Raw genomic sequence first — 23328 nt, 5'->3', positions numbered from 1 at the left:
GTTTATTGTAATCAATCATTTCCATAATTTTAATAGACCACAAGATTTCCTTTATTCAATAATCATACACTCGCAAGTGTTTAAAAATCATTCATATGGATTGAACACCTGGTAACCGACATTAACAAAATGCATATAGAATATCCCCAAAACAGAAATCCATCTGTATAATATAAACTCGAAGTACTAAAGCATACCATTTTCCAGTATGAGGGGAGTTAGTGCCCGTAGATCTACCTTTAGGATTCACGTCAATTAGGGTGTCTGTTCCCTAATTCATAGGTTACCAAGCTAAAAGGGTGATATTCGATTCGATAATCCAACCATAGAATATAGTTTCGATTACTTGTGTCTATTTCGTAAAACATTTATAAAAGCAGCGCATGTATTCTCAGTCCCAAAAAATATATATTGCAAAAGCATTTAAAAAGGGAGCAAATGAAACTCACATAATGTATTTTGTAGTAAAAATACGTATGACGACATTGAACAATTGTAGGGTTGGCCTCGGATTCACGAACCTATATCATTTGTATATATATTAACATATATAATTGTAATCGAACAAGTTTATATATATATATATATATATATATATATATATATATATATATATATATATATATATATATATATATATATATATATATATATAAACTTGTTCGATTACAATTATATATGTTAATATATATACAAATGATATAGGTTCGGTAATAACATTTTTTTTATATATATTAAACTTATAGGTTTCATTATTTAATTAAATGTATTTATTTGATATATTTTAAATAATTAAGAGTAATAATCTAGTTATGTTATGTGTAATAAATATATGGTTATATAAAGATCATTTATTAATAAGTGTAAATATACTAGATTAAGGATAATAATAATAATAATAATGATAGTAATAGTAATAATAATCATAATTCATGTTAATTTTTATAATGATAACTTTAATAAAAGTAGCAACTTTAATAAATGTTAAATTTTAAGAAAAATGTTAGTGTTGTTAATTTTAATTATAATGGTGAAAATAATAATAATAATAATAATATTAATTATATTAAATATAATAATATTAATATGATACTTTACTTTAATCTTGTAATGATAATAATAATAATCATAATCATAATAATAATAATGATAAATTTAATAAAAATAGTGTTAATAGTATTTATAATAATACAACTGATAATATTAAGGATAATGTTACTTAATAATAAAACTAGTGATGATAATAATATAACTATATTAAAGTTAATAATTTTATTAATCACGTTATTAATAATAATATTGATACTAATTAATAATATCGTAATACTAACCGATAATAATAATAATAATAATAATAATAATAATGATAATAATACTTGATAATGATAATGATATCGGTTATAACAATATTAATACTAATTATAATTGTTATACTTGTAATAATAATAATAATTGATAAATGACAACATTAATAATTTTAATATTTATAATAATAACAATAACAATAATAATAATTTTTAGAAAAATAGAATTACCTCATAAAGTGTTTAAAAAAAATACTTGTCACCAGAAGGAATTGAATTTGAGACCTCTCGATAACCCGTGACCCTCCTTAACCATTCGAGCTGTTTTGTATTTCTGTTTTAATACCATTATGAATTTATTTAACCCGTAATCTTTTCAATTTAATTCATCTTCATAATTCAAGAACAACCAGAGATCCATTCTATGTAAATACAATTTATTTTTATTAACTTTAGGATTTTAATAGATACCGAAACAAATAGAAGTTTATCAGATTAATCAAAACAAAAGAAAAAAATAATAATATTGAAACAGGTACTGAAGAACCCGTTAATACTCTAACTAAATTTCAAAGTTTTTGAACGTATCAGACTACAATTATAACATAAACAAGGTTTTAATTTGTCCATATAATCTATATCATTCCTTAATTTATCTTAGAACATTAATAGAAAGTCAAATTTATTGAAGAAACAAATATTTGACTTTTCAAAAAATTATCTTTGACTCTTAAATTTGAAATCAATACAATGAATTGAAGTTTGAGATTTTCTAGATAGTTTGATTAGATGATTTACAACAATACTGTATTTATACATTTTTAAATTTTATTCAAATTCATGTTATTAAAAATCACAATTATTAAGGCTATGAATACGTATAAACTCCTCCTTTGATTTTGAATATGAAAACGTTTTTACGACAAGACTTCAACATGAAAAAGGTTCTAATTTGTTATTAGAAACTATCTGGTTCATCAATTAAACTTAAAACATTAAAACGTTTGCGAATTTTATGATGAACAAATTGTTTGACTTTTTTGAGAATCAACTTTTACTCCAAAATTTGAATTCAGTACAGAAATTTGGCAATTGAAACTTTCCAGATAGTTTAATTAAAATATTCCTAACAAGACTACATTAACACATTTTGCAATTTATTACGAAATCGTTCTGATTGAATTATGAAGTGAAAACAGAGCAGATACCTGGGTTCTTCATTGTTTCTATTCCAATTTGCTTAATTAAAGGATTTTATGGTTAATTTTATTAGATATTTAATATGGTAAGGTTGACTGGATTACATATCACTGAATGTGATCTAGTTTTGTAGCATTTTAAAGGTCGACATGATTTGATTCGTTCAGGTACAGAATTAATAAAGAAAAATAAAAGAGAAGTCGATGGATAGCTGATTTTGGATGTATTCGGTGAATTCAGTACGATTTGCAATTGATTTGGAGACAGGATTGTCAATTTAAAATAGTGTGATAGTGATGAAAAACAGAATACGAATTACTTGAATTTATATATGTATATAATTGTATTTTTTTTGTATATATATATATATATTATGTATGTATTTATATATATGTATGAATGTATTTCGTCTATGTAAATGTATTTATGTATATATTTGTATTTGTATCATTATATATCGATTACATTTATATTTTTATCTTAATTATATAAAGAAACCTAATAATATTAGTTATATAAACATTAATATTAATTTTTTTAATAATAATAATGAAACTAATTATAATAATAATTATAGAAATAATAATGATAATAATATCAATAATATTAATTTTACTTATACATATCAAATTTTACATTTTTATATATGTTATATAATATTATTTGTTATTCAAATATTAATATTAACATTTAAAGGAAGTAATGTTAGTAATGTTAATATAACAATTAATTTCAAACTTGTAATTAAATTTACTATAATAATATTACATGTTATTAATTATGAAATATTTATATTATATAATAACATTTTTGATTATTTAATATATATATATATATATATATATATATATATATATATATATATATATATATATATATATATATATATATATTACAACATACATATAATATTAATTGTGTACATAATTCATATATATGTTTATATATATTTATCTTTAATAGCAACTTCATTATTTTGCCTACTACTTTACATATTCAATTCAAATGATTTATTTGTATTTTATTGTTTCAAAATATTATATATACATTTATATTTATATTTTATCATTATATATATTTTACATAATTATGTATACACAATTGTTCGTGAATCATCGGGAGTAGTCAAAGGTTAAATGAATCTATAAAAGTAGTTTAAACATTATTAAGACTCAACAATACAGACTTTGCTTATCGTATCGAAACCATAATAAGATTATGTTTAAATTTGGTCGAAAATTTTCAGGTCGTCACATCAGTTACGAGTGAGACTAGGCTGAATTTCCACTGTTTTCAAATTGGATGACTTAATCGTATTCACGGTGAGACCTGAGTTCGAGGCAAGGATGGGACAAACATGCTAGTAGATAATAGTGGTTTGTTGAACTACACATATTACTGAGTCCCATAAAGATCTAAGAGTTGCACTTGTGATGCAATTGGTAACCGCTACCTACCAATAGACTCTATAATTACTAGCTGATCAACAGATGTAGTTATGGAACCTATGTGGATCTTAGGCTTTCGTAAATAAATATTTTTTAAATATATTAAAACCTGGGTAGTTAATTTATTAAAGTACAATATCGAAAATACTAAAATTGAATCTTGTTCTTTTGTAGATGTCAAACAATCAAAATGTAAACCAAACCAACCTCCGTTCTTTGTTGGAGAAGGAGAAACTCAAAGGTTCAAACTTCCTCGATTGGTACCGCAACCTGAGAATTGTTCTCAAATTTGAAGGGAAGTTGAACAAATTACCCGAAGCTCCTCCTGAGACAGCTACTGCTGCTCAAAAGAATGATTATCAGAAGTTGTTTGATGAGCAAGAGAAGATAGCTTTAATCATGCTTGCTAGTATGACTTCTGATCTCCAAAAGGAAATGGAAGATCGTACAGCATATGATATGATGACTGAGCTGAAAAATATGTTTCAAAAACAAGCTAGTCAAGAGTTATATAAAACTTATAAGCTTCTTCAAACCTATAAAATGGAGGAGGGTCAATCAGTAAGCTCTCATGTCTTGAAAATGAAAAGCTACATTGACCGATTGGAAAAACTTGGAACTACCTTGCCGCCTAACTTGGCTGTGAACATGGTTTTGGCTTCACTACCAAAATCGTATCACCAATTTGTGATGAATTACAATATGCAAGGTTGGGAGAAATCTCTGGCAGAAGTGCACTCGATGCTCAAAACTGCTGAATAGAATATTCCATCTAAGGTTTCCAATCCAGGTGTCCTTATGATTAGCGAAGGTAAGGTGAAAAAGAATAAGCCGAAAACTTGGGGAAAAGGAAAAGGCAAGTCAATTGCTAAGAAAAAGATTCCACCACCTCCCAAGAAAGAAAACCCAGTGAAAGATGCCGAATGTTTCCACTGTGGAAAAGTTAGCCACTGGAGGACGAACTGTCCTTCCTACCTATCTGACTTGAGAAAAGGCAAAGCTGGCCAAACCAGCAAATCAGGTATATTTCATATACAGTTATATACTTTTTCTAGTGATTTCTGGATTTTTAATACTGGTTGTGGTACTCACATCTGTAACAATATGCAGGGAATGAGAAGAAGTAAGAGACTGAAGAACAACACACTAGACTTAAGAGTGGGCAATGGGGCTCGAACTGCAGTCATAGCTATTGGCACCTATGAGCTTACTCTACCCAGTGGTCTTATTGTTTTGTTGGAACAATGTCATTATGCTCCTAGTATTTCGAGCAATGTAATTTCAGTTTCTCTTTTGAAAGATGTTGTTTTTGAACTTACATTTACGCACCTTGGTATTTCAGTTTCTAAGAATAATGTATTTTATTTTAATGCTATTCCACGTGATGGTATTTTTGAAATTGATATGCATGGTGTGATTTCAAATAATAATTCTGTATATACCTGTACTTCCAAACGAGTCAAGCAAGATTTGAATAATACCTATCTATGGCATTGTCGTCTTGGTTATATAAACAAACAATGCATTTCAAAACTCCAATCTGATGGGCTTTTGGAATCAACTGGCTCTGAGACATTTGATGTATGCAAGTCATGTTTATATGGAAAGATGACAAAGGCTCCTTTCTCCGGTTTAGGTGAAAGAGCTAAAGATCTTTTAGGACTAATCCATACTGATGTATGTGGCCCTTTTAGAACTATGTCTAGAAATGGTGAATCATACTTCGTTACATTTACTGATGATTATAGTAGATATGGTTATGTTTACTTGCTGAAACATAAACATGAAGTTTTTGAAATATTCAAAATCTTTCAAAATGAAGTAGAGAATTAACTTGAAAAGACCATTAAAGCCCTTCACTCTGATCGAGGAGGGAAGTATATGAGTCAAGAGTTTTTGGACCACCTGAAGAATCGTGGGATTGTCTCACAGTTCACTCCACCATAAACACCACAACATAATGGAGTGTCTGAGAGGAGGAATCGAACTTTACTTGATATGGTTCGATCTATGATGAGTCTGACTACTCTACCACCGTCTTTTTGGGGATATACATTAGAGTATGCTGCACGCATACTCAATATGGTTCCAACTAAGAAGGTAGAAAAGACACCATATGAGCTATGGCATGGGAAGGCTCCCAAGTTGTCTTAATTGAAATTATGGGGTTGTGAAGCGTATGTAAAACATGACACTTCAAACAAATTAGAACCCAGAAGTATCAAATGTCACTTTGTGGGATATCCAAATTAAACAATGGGTTACTACTTTTACTACCAAGCTGAAAACAAAGTGTTTATTGCTCGGTTTGCTGAATTCTTGGAAAGAGATCTCCTCTTACAAGAAGTTAGTGGGAGTAAAGTAGATCTTGAAGAAATTCAAGAATCACAAGGTAACATACCTTCTGAAGGCACTAGTCATCCACACGTTAAAGCTGAGCACATTGTTGATGAGCCAGAACGTGTTGCACCTATAATTCGCAGATCTAGTAAAACTTCTCATCGACCTGACAAGTTAAATCTTCTAATTAATTCAGATGAACCTCATCTAGGGGATTATGATGAACCTTCTAACTACTGTGAGGCCATATCAGGTTTAGAATCTGAAAAATGGGGAGATGCTATGAATACAGAGATGCAGTCCATGAAAGAAAATCAAGTATGGGACTTGATTGATCTTCCACCCAATTGTAAAACAGTTGGGTGTAAATGTATCTTTAAGAAGAAGGCTAACATGGACGGTAATGTAAACACTTTTAAGGCTTGGTTGGTGGTAAAAGGTTATACTCAAACTCAAGGAATTGATTATGAGGAAACTTTTTCACTAGTCGCGAGCATTAAATCAATTAGGATACTTATTGCCATAGCTGCTTTTCATGATTATGAAATATGGCAAATGGATGTCAAAACCGCTTTCTTAAATGGCGACCTAAGCGAGGACGTATATATGGTTCAGTCGGAAGGGTTTGTAAATCCAAAGCATCCTAATAAAGTATGTAAGCTTCTAAAATCCATTTATGGATTAAAGCAAGCATCCAGGAGCTGGAATCTTAAGTTTGATAAGAAAATCAAAGAGCTTGGTTTTTCACAAAACCAAGATGAGCCATGTGTTTACATTAGAGCTAGTGGGAGTAAAGTTATCTTCTTGATCTTGTATGTTGATGACATACTACTTACTGGAAATGACATTCCAACTTTGCAAGTTGTCAAATCTTGGCTTGGAAAATGTTTTGCCATGAAAGATCTTGGAGAAGCTAAGTATATTCTAGGAATCAGGATCTATAGAAATAGATCTAAAAGGCTTATTGGTTTGAGTCAAAGTACATACATTGACAAAATCTTACGAAGATTTAACATGCAAAACTCCAAGCTCGGAGCATTGCCCATGCAAAAGGGCATAACCTTGAGCAAGTCTCAAAGTCCTATCACACCTGATGAGATAAGACGAATGAAATGTGTTCTGTATGCTTCGGCTATAGGATCCATTATGTATGCCATGTTATGTACTAGACCTGATGTCTCGTTAGCCTTGGGTTTAACGAGTCGTTATCAACAGAATCCAGGTGAAGAACATTGGATTGCTGTTAAGAGCATTCTTAAGTATTTGCGGAGAACTAAAGATATGTTCTTGGTTTACGGTGGTTTGGAAGAAGAGTTGAGTATTAGATGTTATACAGATGCTAGTTTCCAAACTAATCGAGATGATTCTCGATCCCAATCAGGGTATGTCTTTGTCATGAATGGCGGGGCAGTTGATTGAAGAAGCTCAAAGCAGAGCACTGTTGCACAGTCTACAATGAAAGCAGAATACATTGCTGCCTCAGAAGCTGCTCAAGAAGCTGTCTGGATTAAGAAGTTTATTGCTGAACTTGGAGTAGTTTCCAGCATTGAATTCCCTATGGAAATGTACTGTGATAATTCAAGTGCTATTATACTTGCGAAAGAATCACGTGTACGTAAAGGTAGCAGACACATTCTTCGAAAGTTTGACTACATTCAAGAAGTCGTTGAGAGGAATGATATTAGTATTCTTAAGGTTCATACAGATGATAATGTGGCTGACCCGTTCACAAAGCCCATGACACACAACAAGCATGATGATCATGCTAGTAGTATTGGACTTCGTTATGCTGCTGATCTTTTTAATTTGTAATTTAGTATTTAGATATTTTTGGAACATTAAACAGTTTTATCATAATGAATTGATATATTGATGGTATGATCATTTTCATTTATGTAACACCCTAATATGTACATAAGTGTAAATAAGGTACTTGAAGTGTGGGAAATGGTGTATAATTAAACTGTGGTCAGAATCCCTCCAGATCATTGTGCGCGCCGCGCACAAGTAAGGGAGCGCGCCGCGCACCCTTTCCAGCTGGCAGTTCTGTTTCTGTTTTAAATGGGTATTTTGAAGGGCTTTTTGGTCTTTTCATATGGTGACGAGTTTTAAGCCACTAGATCAGTTTTGGAGTGTGTCATTACTCCACTTTCAACAACCTTATCCCCTCCATTTCAATTTTAGAGAGAGAGAGTTTCTAGTGTGAGAAAGCTCAAGCAAAGGTGGAAGAAGCTATTTTCGGGTCTTAGCTCGAGTAATAAAGTTTTTCATCTCATCACTAGCTACATTTTGATTATGGAGGTAAGTCCTAATTTTGTTTTCCTTGGTTTAATTTGATTAAGGGTTAGGGTTTGGGTTAGTGATGAACATAAAACCCATTGTGGGTGAATTTTGGGGGGTTTTGGGTAACACTGAGTCATGAGAACTCATGAATGACCAACCTAGGGTTTCAAGTAATAAATGGTTCAAGGGAGTCTTAAATGGTTAGTTAGTCACTAGCCTTTAGTGATTAAGTTGGGGATTTGGACCTCGGTTGGGTGATTTGGTGCAAATGTGTCATAAATACCCTTTTGGGTCATAAATGCACTAGCGAGGTTAGTTGGTGTACAATCCAACATGTTATGTGAATTAACTGGGCATTAATTGTATTTAGGTGACTTGCTTTAAAGGTTCCAAGTAGTGGGAATTTTACCAAGACAACAACGTGACTGGAATGTCTATGTATGTATATATATGATTTATTAGCCGTATTGATGGTGTCACATAGCCGTTTGTGACCATAGTGTGGGGCATAGCCGTTTTGCCTATTTTTGATAATTATGCACATAGTCGTGTTTGTGCATATGGTGGCGAGTAATAGCCGTGTTTTACTCCCACATTGTTGCCCATATTAATTGTGCACATAGCCGTGTTTGTGCACATGATTGTGAGTAATAGCCGTGTTTTACTCACACATTGATCAAGTGTCGCCATAGCCATTTTTGGAACACTTGGGGGTGATGCCATAGCTGTTTTTGGAACACCTCAGGGGTTAGCATACCATAGCCGTGTTTGGGCGCTAACGGTTGTTATGAACATCGATGAGTTGTTTCACGAAGTCATTCCCTTGCGAAGAATTGGTTAACCATGGTTTATATTTGTTGATGCTTCGCATTTCATTATTGTTACGATTATGATGCTAATGTGATTGCTAGTTGTACGTTTTGATGATAATAGCTTTTGATACGAGATGACATGCGATATTATGTGGTATGTGATGTTGTGGATGTAAATAGGTAAATTGTATATGCATGTATATATTTATTCTACTCACTAAGCTTTAGCTTACACTCTCGTTGTTTACCTTTTTAGGATCCGACTTGGATAAGGGCAAAGGTATTCGATTGGATTAGTGGATCTCGTGTAGTGACCCGAACTTTTTCATGTTTATATATATTAAATGAAATTGTTATTTACATGATTAAGTGTTTCCAACATGTTAAGCAATCAAACTTGTTAAGACTTGATTAATTGAAATAGGTTTCATATAGACAATTGACCACCCAAGTTGACCGGTGATTCACGAACGTTAAAACTTGTAAAAACTATTGATGACATATATATGATTATATATATAGTTAACATGATATTATGATAAGTAAGTATCTCATTAGGTATTTTAGCAATGAGTTATATACATAAAATTGAGTTTATTGAATTAAGAAACTCGAAACGATATATATAACGATTATCGTTATAACAACGTCTTACTAAATACATATGAATCATATTAAGATATTGATACACTATGTTTAATCATGATAAATGATAAGTAAACATGTCATTAAGTGTATTAACAATGGACTACATATGTAAAAACAAGACTACTAACTTAATGATTTCGAATCGAGACATATATGTAACGATTATCATTGTAACGACATTTAACTGTATATATATCATACTAAGATATATTATATATCATAATATCATGATAATGTAACAATCTAACATCTCTTTAAATATAATAAACAATGAGTTAACAACATTTAACAAGATCGTTAACCTAAAGGTTTCAAAACAACATTTACAAGTAACGACTAACGATGACTTAACGACTCAGTTAAAATGTATTTACAAGTAGTTTTTTAATATGTATTCATACACTTTTGAAAGACTTCAAGATACTTATCAAAGTACTTCTACTTAACAAAAATTCTTACAATTACATCCTCATTCATTTTCATCAACAATTCTACTTGTATGCACCCGTATTCATACTCGTACAATACACACCTTTTAGATGTATGTACTATTGGTATATACACTCCAATTATTAGCTCTTAGTAGCCCATGTGAGTCACCTAACATATATGGGAACCATCATTTGGCAACTAGCATGAAATATCTCATAAAATTACAAAAATATTAGTAATCATTCATGACTTATTTACATGTAAACAAAAATTACACATCCTTTATATCTAATCCATATACCAATGACCAAAAACACCTACAAATACTTTCATTCTTCAATTTTCTTCATCTAATTGATCTCTCTCAAGTTCTATCTTCAAGTTCTAAGTGTTCTTCATAAATTCTATAAGTTCTAGTTTTATAAAATCAAGAATACTTCCAAGTTTGCTAGCTTACTTCCAATCTTGTAAAGTGATCATCCAACCTCAAGAAATCTTTCTTATTTACAGTAAGATATCTTTCTAATACAAGGTAATACTCATATTCAAACTGTGATTCAATTTCTATAACTATAACAATCTTATTTCGAGTGGAAATCTTACTTGAACTTGTTTTCGTGTCATGATTCTGCTTCAAGAAGTTTCAAGCCATCCAAGGATCCATTGAAGTTAGATCTATTTTTCTCATTTCCAGTAGATTTATCCACAAAACCTGAGGTAGTAATGATGTTCATAACATCATTCGATTCATATATATAAAACTACCTTATTCGAAGGTTTTAACTTGAAATCACTAGAACATAGTTTAGTTAATTCTAAACTTGTTCGCAAACAAAAGTTAATCCTTCTAACTTGACTTTTAAAATCAACTAAACACATGTTCTATATATATGTGATATGCTAACTTAATGATTTAAACCCGAAAACACGAAAAACACCGTAAAACCGGACATACGCCGTCGTAGTAACACCGCGGGCTGTTTTGGGTTTGATAATTAAAAACTATGATAAAATTTGATTCAAAAGTTGTTCTTATGGGAAAATAATTTTTCTTATGAACATTAAACTATATCCAAAAATCATGGTTAAACTCAAAGTGGAAGTATGTTTTTCAAAATGGTCATCAAGACGTCGTTCTTTCGACTGAAATGACTACCTCTTACAAAAACGACTTGTAACTTATATTTCTGACTATAAACCTATACTTTTTCTGTTTAGATTCATAAAATATAGTTCAATATGAAACCATAGCAATTTGATTCACTCAAAACGGATTTAAAACGAAGAAGTTATGGGTAAAACAAGATTGGATATTTTTTGATTGTTGTAGCTACGGAAAATATTGTAACAATTCTATACAAATCATATCCTAGCTAACTTATATTGTATTATACATGTATTCTAATATATTATGTAATCTTGGGATACCATAGACACGTATGCAAATGTTTTGACATATCATATCGACCCATGTATATATATTATTTGGAACAACCATAGACACTCTATATGCAGTAATGTTTGAGTTAGCTATACAGGGTTGAGGTTAATTCCAAAAATATATATACTTTGAGTTGTGATCTAGCCTGAGATGTGTATACACTGGGTCGTGGATTGGGTCAAGATTATATATATCAATTTATTTCTGTACATCTAACTATGGACAACTAGTTGTAGGTTACTAACGAGGACAACTGACTTAATAAATTTAAAATATTAAAATGTATTAAAAATGTTGTAAATATATTTTGAACATACTTTGATATATATGTACATATTTGTTATAGGTTCGTGAATCGACCAGTAGCCAAGTCTTACTTCCCGACGAAGTAAAAATCTGTGAAAGTGAGTTATAGTCCCACTTTTAAAATCTAATATTTTGGGATGAGAATACATGTAGTTTTATAAATGATTTACAAAATAGACACAAGTACATGAAACTACTTTCTATGGTTGAACGATCGAAGCCGAATATGCCCCTTTTTACTTGGTAACATAAGAATTAGTAAACCAGTCTACTAATTAACGCGAATCCTAAAGATAGATCTATTGGGCTCAACAAACCCCATCCGTTGTAGCGGATGCTTTAGTATTTCTATGTTGTTTTATCATGTCCGATGGATGTCCTGGAATGATAGGTGATATTCTTATATGCATCTTGTTAATGTCGGTTACCAGGTGTTCACCATATGAATGAATTTTATCTCTATGTATGTGATGTATATTGAAATATGAAATCTTGTGATCTATTATTATGATTTGATAATATATAGGTTAAACCAATAACTCTCCAACATTTTTGTTGATGTTTTAAGCATGTTTATTCTCAGGTGATTATTAAGAGCTTCCGCTGTTGCATACTAAAATAAGGACAACATTTGGAGTCAATGCTTGTATGATATTGTGTAAAAACTGCATTCAAGAAACTTATTTTTGATGTAATATATTCTTATTGTAAACCATTATGTAATGGTCGTGTGTAAATGGTATATTTTAGATTATCATTATTTGATAATCTACGTAATGCTTTTTAAACCTTTATCGATAAAATAAAGGTTATGGTTGTTTTAAAAATGAATGCAGTCTTTGAAAACGTCTCATATAGAGGTCAAAACCTCGCGATGAAATCAATTAATATGGAACGTTTATAATCAATATGAACGGGACATTTCATCTCGGGGGTTTTAGCTTTTGGAAGTTCAACCAAGATTTGGGTAGTTTAATCCCAAACACCATGCTCTAAGTGACGTTTGGAAACTAAACTTTTTGTGGTCGAAACTCGTATTTTGTATTTAAGGGTATTTGGGCATATGTGGGCCCCGCATTGTAAAACTCGTTTTATGATTGAAATGTGTTAGTTTTACTTATTATAACATGATGTAAAAAGAATTTCGTCTAAAAGTGCCGGGTAGTGGAGATCTTTTTGCCCAATTTGGGGAATCCGGACAGAAGCTGAAGGAGGCTGTGCACACCGCGTACAAAAAGGGTTGCGTGCCGTGCACCCCACTGTGCAACAGAAAATTAATTTTTTTTATTTCATGTTTTTCGATTGGTTAACGGATTGGGTTGTTACAAGTGGTATCAGAGCATCGTTTAAGGGATTTAGGTGACTTGAGATAGGCGCCTAGACTTAGACTTTTGTGTTGTTGAGTTATATGCGGGACTTGTAGGACTACGGGTCGGTAGGGATTTTGATTAGTTCTTTGAAGCATAGGTGGACTAACTATGCTATGTTATGATATTACTAATTATGCGTTATTGTCTTGAACATCGAAGCAAGATGGTTGTGATACATTTGAGCATGGCACGGCATGCGAGCGTAATAGTGAGTCGCGACCACTATTACGGTTGCAAGTCAAGTCAAGCAAGGACGTGCGACAAGTATTGAGCTAGGTGTGGTGTGTGTGCGGTCATATGTATGTATACATCCTTATTGTTTTGACGTGAAGTCTAATCCGTTTCAATTTTTAGAATGAAGACGAGAAATGGAACAGATACAAATAACGGTGGTGGTCCCTCTCATGTAGAGGAAGATGAAATGACTACCAAGATAGAGGCCGCTCTAGAAAACTACGTCTCGGTTTTCTCACAAAAAGTTAAGCAAATATTCGAAGAGTCGGTTTTGGAACATGTGATCGATTTGATTCGAGAACAAATGGCCTATGCCGTGAAGGAAGAAGTTGAAAGGAGGTTTCCTAGACCTCAACATGGGGGAGAGATGGTTTTTAGCTACAAGAACTTTATGGCGACTAAGCCTCCACTCTTTTACGGGGATCCCGACCCCATAAAGAGTACGTCTTAGATATCCGATATGGAAGGTTGTTTTCGCACTAGCGAGTGCCCACCCGAAAAGAAGACAAGGCTTGCCACTAGTCTAATGAGGGGCAATGCTAAAGATTGGCTTGATGGTAAACTTGACATAATGGGTGAAGCGGGTTTTGTAGGTTTGTCTTGGGAGGAGTTCAAGAAGGAGTTCTTCCTTGAATATCGAACGCAAGCGGATCTTTCCAAATTGCGCAAGGAGTTAAGAAACATGCGTCAAGGGTCTTTGGACCTAAACACTCTTAAAACCAGCTTTCTCGCCAAGGCGCGCTTTTGCCCCGAGTATGTGGGGAACGATCAATTGTTGATGGAAGATTTTCATACAACCCTTAGAGATGATTTGAAGGGTAAATGTGACGACCCGAAAATTTTCGACCAAATTTAAACTTAATCTTTATATATTTCCGACACGATAAGCAAAGTCGGTAATAGTGAAATCTAAAGAACTTTGAACTGTGTTCATGTACATAATTAACTTTTGACCATCCCCGACGATTCACGAACAGTTATGTGTAAATAAAAATGTGAATATATATATATATATATATATATATATATATATATATATATATATATATATATATATATATATATATATATATATATATATATATATATATATCTTAGAAATATTAAATAATCAATAAAAGTTATTGTATGATATACGAGTAATAAATAATACATAAGTAATAATACATATATGTAATACAAGTATAATTATAGTTGTTATAATAATATTGTTATTTCTTTCAATATTAATGTCAATACTAGTAATATCATTTTAAATATATAAAATCTATAAATATGAGTTTGATATATATAAAATTGATATAGTATTGCTATTACTAATATTATTATTATCATTAATAATACTAGTATTATTACAATTAGTATTATTATTATTAATTAATATCAATATCAGTATTGTAAAAATTAAAATTTATTTTATTTGAAATATATAAAATATTGTAAGTAATTATTATTATCATTTTCATAATAAAACTATTAATATTTCTATTACCATTATTAATAATATCAGTATTATTATTAGTATCATTACTAAAATTATTATCAGTATTTTTTAATATCTTATAGATAATATTATGATTATTATTATAATTATTATTAATTAGTATTATTATTATTATTATTATATTTAAATTATTTATAAATTTACAATAACAACTAGATTGGTACGAATCTGCTTTCAGTAACCATCATACTGTATTAATTGGTACGAATTTGATTCCCTGTGAATTAAACAAAGAACATAAAACCAAAATCTGTTTTGTGTAGTTTTCACTTTATATTTTTTTATTATTTTTGTACCTGCTGTGATATTTTGGTGTCGGCAATCCTAACTACATAACAATACAGATTGATTAGGAGTATTATCATCCCTTATGTTATTCAGCCACAACCCACTTCACATAGAAAATTTGATTTTAAAACAGAAACAAAAGAAGAACAACTCGACGCTCTGTAGCTTCAACTTTTTGGCCAGAATTCGAATTTGAAACTATTTTCAAAAAGTATAAATGCAGAATTGTTAGGAATCACCCACTCAAACTATCTGGAAAGTTTCAAATCTCAATTTTTAATATCGAATCTTAATTTTGGAGTCAAAGTTTTGATCTTAAAAAGTCAAAGATTGTTCATCGATTAAATTCGAGTTCAAGGTGATGTTTCCAGTTAAATTGTCGAATGAGAAAGATTTTGGGAGTGATTTGAAACCTATTTGATGTTGGAAGCATTGGCTAAAACGTACTCAAACTCATAATCATATTTTTTTATTTTTTTTAACCGTAAACTGAACAGCAGCTATGCTGTTTTTGTAATTTTTTTTGGTTTTCAATTAATATAAACATTCATTAATTATCTTTATATCTATTTTAATCCTAAAACTAATTGGTATCACGTGTTAGTCAGTTTTAATCACTTGTTCCTCTGATCGTTCAATTAAGTATAGAAGAAGAAGAAGAAGAAGAAGAAGAAGAAACAGAATGTAAACAGAAATGGAATATAAATGGATGGGTGGCGTTAAATTTAGAAAAACATAAGTGGATGAATGGTCAGGAGGGTATTCGGGTGAGCGAGAGGTCTTGGGTTCGAGCCCGGTTTGTGGCAACTATTTTTTTTAAAGCGTTTTTGAGGTAGTTACTATTTTCAAAAGTCACATTTATTATTATTATTGTTATTATTATTATTGTTATAATTGTTATCATTAGTATTATCATTAATTTGATTATTATTATTATTAGAATTATAACTAATAGTATTATTATTATTACTAATATTAAAGTTATGATTATTATAACTATGAATATATAGGTTTAATAATATTGTTAAGATTAAAAATATAGAAATTTTAGATATAAATATTATTATGAAAATTATTAAAAGCTTAACTAAAGTATGCTTTAAAAGAATTATTATAATTAATATTATCATAGTTATTTTAATACAATTTAGTATTATTATCATTATTAATATCATTATTAACATTATTATTATTATCACTTTTATCATTATTATAAAGTATCAATATTATTACTAATATTAGTATTATCATAATTATTAATTACAAACAAGTAATCCCTATATAAAAATATATTTAACTTAACTATATTAACAATTATATATATATATATATATATATATATATATATATATATATATATATATATATATATATATATATATATATATATATATATATAATGAAAATATATAAATAATGAAACTTATAAATTACATCACTAATAATAATGTATATTTATTCGATTACGATTATATGTATTAATATATATAAAAATTATATAGGTTCGTGAATCCGAGGCCAACCCTGCATTGTTTAATGTCGTCATATGTATTTTTACTACAAAATACAGTATTGTGAGTTTCATTTGCTCCCCTTTTAATTGCTTTTGCAATATATATTTTTGGGCTGAGAATACATGCGCTGCTTTTATAAATATTTTACGAAATAGAGATAAGTGATTAAAAATGATATTATGCGGATTGATGTGCTAGGTAATTTAGTTATGTGTTATAAGAGCATATAAGCGCGAATCCTAAGATAGAGTTCCTGCTTTTATAAATATTTCTTGATCAGAACCCGGCTTTTTATAGGCTAAATTCGAGTTCCTGTTCACCATGCGATCGCATGAGGATATAGCACAGAAGCCATGCGATCGCATGGCCCCTCTGGCCAGCTCACAATCCTTTATTTTTTAGTTTGTCGACATATTATTTAAATATATATATATATATATATATAATTTATAATTTATATTAATTATATATATATTATATTATATTCTTGTGCATAGTTGACTTGTAATTTTAGCTCCGTTGTCTCGTACGTTAACGCCCGCTTTATGTCTCGATTCCGGATTTTTGAACGTCCTTTCGTACGCGTAGATATCTTGTACTTTGCGTTTCGCAATTTGTAATTTGTACAAAAAATTATTTTCCTTAACTCCCAAAATCCGCGCAAGTCTTTTAACTCACTTTTTAGGACGCTTTTGAGTGCACTATTTCTTTAAGGACCCTTTTCCAGTTTTAGTGGCACTTTTTCTTCAATTCTTTAATCTTCGTGCTTCGTCTTCGCGTTTATTTATTTAAACGATTACAACTTAAAAATAGAATAATTACAACTAAAAACTTTACATATTGGGATGATATTGCGACTAAATATATGTTCGTTTGGAGCACTATCAAATATCCCCACACTTGAGCGTTGATTGTCCTCAAGCAATACAGAACTTGAAATTAAATCATACTTCACTCGAATCACTTTTTATTCTCACATTTTATACATTAGTGATTTTGATACGGTGGTATAAACAATGATAGTAACGATGTGGTTTACAGTCCCACATGACTATGAAAATTTAGATTCTTAAGGAAATTGGATCTTTATGAAAACATTTGATCTTTTGAAAATTTCAAGCTAGATTTTACCCTAGACAAGTTTTCCGGAATAACCCTTCACCGGTGTTTGCAAAATATTTTTGTGGATTGTGTGGGTTTCAGATTTCAAAATTTTAGCTCAAAACTTGAGGTTTTGTGTCACCCACTTGCTAACCTTGTGTTAGAAAAGCACACATCCAGTTTACTTGCTCCGTATATTACCTTTCGGTAAACTACCTTCCGGTTGTAAAGGAAAGCGATGAACAAGCAACTGTTAAGGCAATGTATAATGTCATGCAGATGTTCATGGTCCACAACGTGTCAAATGCAATTACTATCCTTTGTAGGAGAAATAGTAAAGATCACCCTATAATTTTTCGGTCTGGCACAAGGTCCTGTCTTCGACCATGCTATGCAACCACCGTTCTTACGGTTGACACCCGATTTGGTTCAGGTGACCTAATGAATTCCAGGTGAATTCTTAGGATTTTATGTTCAATGGTAATGAACGCATTGAAAATAGGTTTTCAGAAAACAAGTCGGTTTTAATTTGATCAAAATATTTTCTCGTTCAAGCTCGAGTTTAGATATCATTGAATTCCATGAGTTTGTAATTCTCAATCTTTAAGGTCAATCTCAAGGATTGAGTAATATCAGTCTTAAAAGCTAATTTTTAATCTTTAAGGAGATTATCCTTTCTGGGGGTCTAATTCATTAGTCTTATCAAGCTAATTTGCCCGGCGCCCTCCCCATTTTACGAGACAGATCCTCTCATGGTTAGGATAAGTCTGACCACATGGCGACCCTGTTTGATGCTGAGGTCCGTGGATTTCCTGCTGATTTTCGAGATGACTTTTCTAGATTTTTTGTCAACCTACAGCTGGTCTGGACGACAACTTCCTGACCTAAATCAAGAAGCGCGTGTCTTTTTCGGAAGAATTTACTTCCTTTTAATGATGGAATTGATTCATCGTGTAGATCCATCTTTCTTTCGAATATATTACAGTAAATCGGGTAAAACTGTTAATTTTGTCCAAAACAAAAGCACCTGCAATAACTTTACAAAAACTTGTGATAAAAGTTTTTAATTGAATAATTTGGTACATTCTCCCCAGACTTGGCTTTTATTTATCTCTTTCTTTGCCTTTTTATTCTCCTCTTTTCCATTTTAAATAAATTCAAGCATTTTAGGTTGTTTCTCAATTTATGTCCTTTCCGAGGTAACGATAATTTCGGTATTAACACCTAGTTTTCATCGTTCATAAATATGTATAAACATGATTTTGAATTCATTTAGTTGAAAATTTTTCGAATTTTCACAAAATTTAGCAATTAAACTAAGTGTAAACCCGAGAGAATTTATAACCTTTCCCCATACTTTAGATCATGCAATGCCCTCATTTGCATGAAATCAGACTATAATTATAAGTTCATGAGGGTGATTAGTGTAGAAAAGTGATTAAAAATACCGAGTTTGCAAACCTATTATTTTATATCACATTTGATATTTTACGTCTTGTCGTGAAAATTAGTAACTTTTGTTGAACTTAAGTGCGATGTTTTACCCTGTTTTGTATATTACATAAAATACAAACATATATATACATACTTTTACATATATTTTTTTTATATAAAACCTTTATTTATCAAAACAATTTAAATGAATAATTTTTAAAATGTTGTTTCCTTTTACTTTAGGTAGTTTCGGTACGTTTACCTAGTCCGTCCCTCGACAAAATTTAAAATTTATCGTTTTAAAGCGATTGTTTTAAAAACAAAGATTTTCGAGTTTTTTTTAATTTTTTTGGCATACTTTAGATCAATAATTTTAAAAATAATGATAACAAAATTTTTCGCCCAGCCTTTGGGTAAAGCAATTTCGATTCCATGACCTAGTCTTTAACTTACGACGAATTTTAGAAATCATTTTTTTAAACTTAATGAAATAAAGTAAATTTTGTTTTTCAATTCACACAAAACTTAAATTTAAAAATCATATTAATTTCATACAAAACCTACAAAACAAAAAAAATTCAGAATGGGGAAAGAAAACTAGTTCTTTAGTGTCTGCTAGTGGAAAAGACCAATTGGATTCCATTATCAGAACTACACGAGAACAGAATAACTAACTCTAGATATCATTTTCTTTTTAGAACATTTGAATCTCCCCTCACTTAGGTAGCTGTGGTGTCGAAATTGTGATTAACTTCATTGTCAATTTCTTTTGGACCATAATCAACTTGCATATCTGCGCCTTTTGCTTTAAGCCATTGGTCGGATTCCTGTGTAATATTCACAAATTCAACTAGTTTTGCCTTTTCTTTAGCCTAAAGATTGGATACTAACCGGTTACATAACTTAAAGTTCCCCTTGGTTCTAGCCTTGCGAATCCGTTTAATAAGTTTCTTTATTGAACTGTTAATAACGGGGTCATTTAATTTCATATCAACAACGGGGTTATTTGTTATCAAGTCATCATTTGGTGTCACTTCATCTTCCCCACACTTAGGTGTTTTATTATTGTTAAGCACTACCGTTGGAGTTGGTAAAACAATATGGTTCTTATCAATCGTTTTTGTTGGTTCAACGGTTTTGGTTGGTGGAGATTTAGACTTTCGACTCACAAAGGTGATCGATTTTTCATCATTACTAAGTGTCATTCTACCCTCTCTTACATCAAATAACGCCCCGGTAGACGCTAAGAATGGTCGACCTAAAATTAGAGGAACGTTTGAGTCCTCTTCTATGTGAATGATAATAAATTCGACTAAAAAGGTTAAATTACCCACTTGATCGGGTAGGTTGTCAGCAATTCCAACTGGGTGCCTAATGGTTTGATCAAAGAGTCTAACACTCATTTTTGTTGGACTTAACTCACCTACTCCTAATCTCTTATATAATGAAAGAGGCATAACACTCACACTTGCACCTAAATCTGCTAGTGCATCATACATGACACAATCACTAAGTAGACAAGGAACAATAAATTCACTCGGATCACCCAACCTGGGTGGAGGTTTAGGTGGAACTGTCTTCACCGGGTTTACTTCTACGGTTTTTGTTTCTTGCATTTTCTTATTCTTCTTCTTCTTCTTCTTTCCAGAGGTATCACAAACTTTATTACCTATCACTTTCTCATACTCAACTCCTTTTCTTGGAAACGGGATGGGTGGTCTGTATGGTGCCACCACTGGCTTTACATACTCGGGTGGTGGTGGTGTTGTAACTTCTTCATTGTTACTCACATCTAAAACCTTTCTATCTTCTGGTGCTGGTTTTTTAGAATTTGTTGACACCATATTAACATTCTCATTCCGAGGATTTACTTCAGTATCACTCGGTAGCTTTCCTTGTTCCCTCTCACTCATCATGCTAGCAAGAGTACCTACGTGTTTTTCTAGATTCAAAATGGAAACTTGTTGAGTTCTTAATGACTGATCAAACCTCTCATTTGTTTGGGTTTGAGATGTAATAAATTGTGTTTGAGATTCTATTAGCTTTGCCATCATTTCTTCTAGATTTGACTTTTTCTCTTTGGTTTGTTATGGTAGTTTATATAAGCTAGGTCTTTGTTGATTGACAGTGTTGTTTTGAGTTGGTTGGTTATTCGGACCTTGTTGGTTGTACGAGTTATTGTTGGGTCCATTTGGATTGTAAAGAATGTTTTGATTTCGATTAAAGTTTGGCCTTGGCGGTTGATAATTATTTTGATAATTATTTCCCGGCCTTTGGTTCATGTAGGAAACATTCTCACGTTGTTCCATCGTTTGCTCAATGTGACAATCTTTCGTTAAGTGTGGTCCACCGCATTTCTCATAATTGATTCGTATTGCGTGAATATCTTTAGTCATCTTTTCCATTCGTCTTTCGAAAACATCTATTTTTGTGGAAACAGAATCAAAGTCATGGCTAGAATCGGCTCTAGCCGCTTTAGATGAACAAAAAATATCTTTTTCCTGGTGCCACTCATGTGAGTGGGAGGCTGTGTTATCAATAATCTTGTGAGCTTCGGTAGCGGTTTTCTTCATAATGGAACCACCAGCTGCTGTGTCGATGTCTTTTCGTGTAGCAACGTCGACACCTTGGTAGAATATTTGTACTATTTGATAAGTGTCTAAACCGTGCTGAGGACATCCTCTCAACAACTTTCCGAATCTTGTCCACGCCTCATATAATGTTTCATTTTGCTTTTGTGCGAACGTAACAATTTCTCCTTGAAGTCTCACGGCTTTAGATGCCGGAAAGAATCTTTTAAGAAAATTTTCAACTAAAACATCCCATGTGTCAATCGCCCCTTCAGGTAACGATTCTAACCAATCTTTGGCTTCTCCCTTTAATGTCCAGGGAAACAACATGAGATAGATCTGTTCATCCTCAACTTCTCTGATTTTGAATAGAGTACAAATCCTATTAAAGGTTCGAAGATGTTTGTTTGGATCTTCTTTTGGCGTACCATTATATTGGCATTGATTAGTTACCAGGTGTAGGATTTGTCCCTTGATTTCATAATCTGGCGCATTAACATCTGGCTTAATAATGGTGTGACCTTGGCCCGTGCGTGTGGCTCTCATTCGGTCTTCCATACTTAGAGGTTCCATTACTTCCATAATTGAATTTGTTGAATACGAATCACTAGAAGATTCTGATTTAACGATTTGTGGTTCAGGATCTTGGAATTGTCCTTGAATATCCTCCGGGTTCTCACTTGTGAAATCGGGTTCAAAAGATGGATTATCTGAAATTTGAATTGGAGTACTTGGTCGACTAGATGATGATTCTAAAGAAAAATCAACGGCGACAATATTGGCTAGATGTCTTGATCGAGTTACAGGTGGTGAACGTTTTGCTCAGTGCATTCACTGAATATCCTATTAGTTATAAAGATAAAAATTATATAAGTTATCAAATTAATAGACTTTTCTGCTTTTTCCCACGTTTCGAATAGCCAAAAAATGCAGCAGGGAGCCAGGATCCTTTAAGTCGGAAAATCCACAACTCAGCCACTAACAAATCCAACTATTACTACGAAGCAGAAAATTTTGGATGTCTATCAAATTAATCCGCTTAAAATAATTTTTCCGTCGAAGTTTAAAGAAAATAAAAAGTCTATGTCCTAAAAACTAG

Source organism: Rutidosis leptorrhynchoides, chromosome 10 (assembly GCF_046630445.1).
Source record: "Rutidosis leptorrhynchoides isolate AG116_Rl617_1_P2 chromosome 10, CSIRO_AGI_Rlap_v1, whole genome shotgun sequence".
Lineage (NCBI taxonomy): Eukaryota > Viridiplantae > Streptophyta > Magnoliopsida > Asterales > Asteraceae > Rutidosis > Rutidosis leptorrhynchoides.
This window is presented reverse-complemented; position numbering follows the sequence as displayed.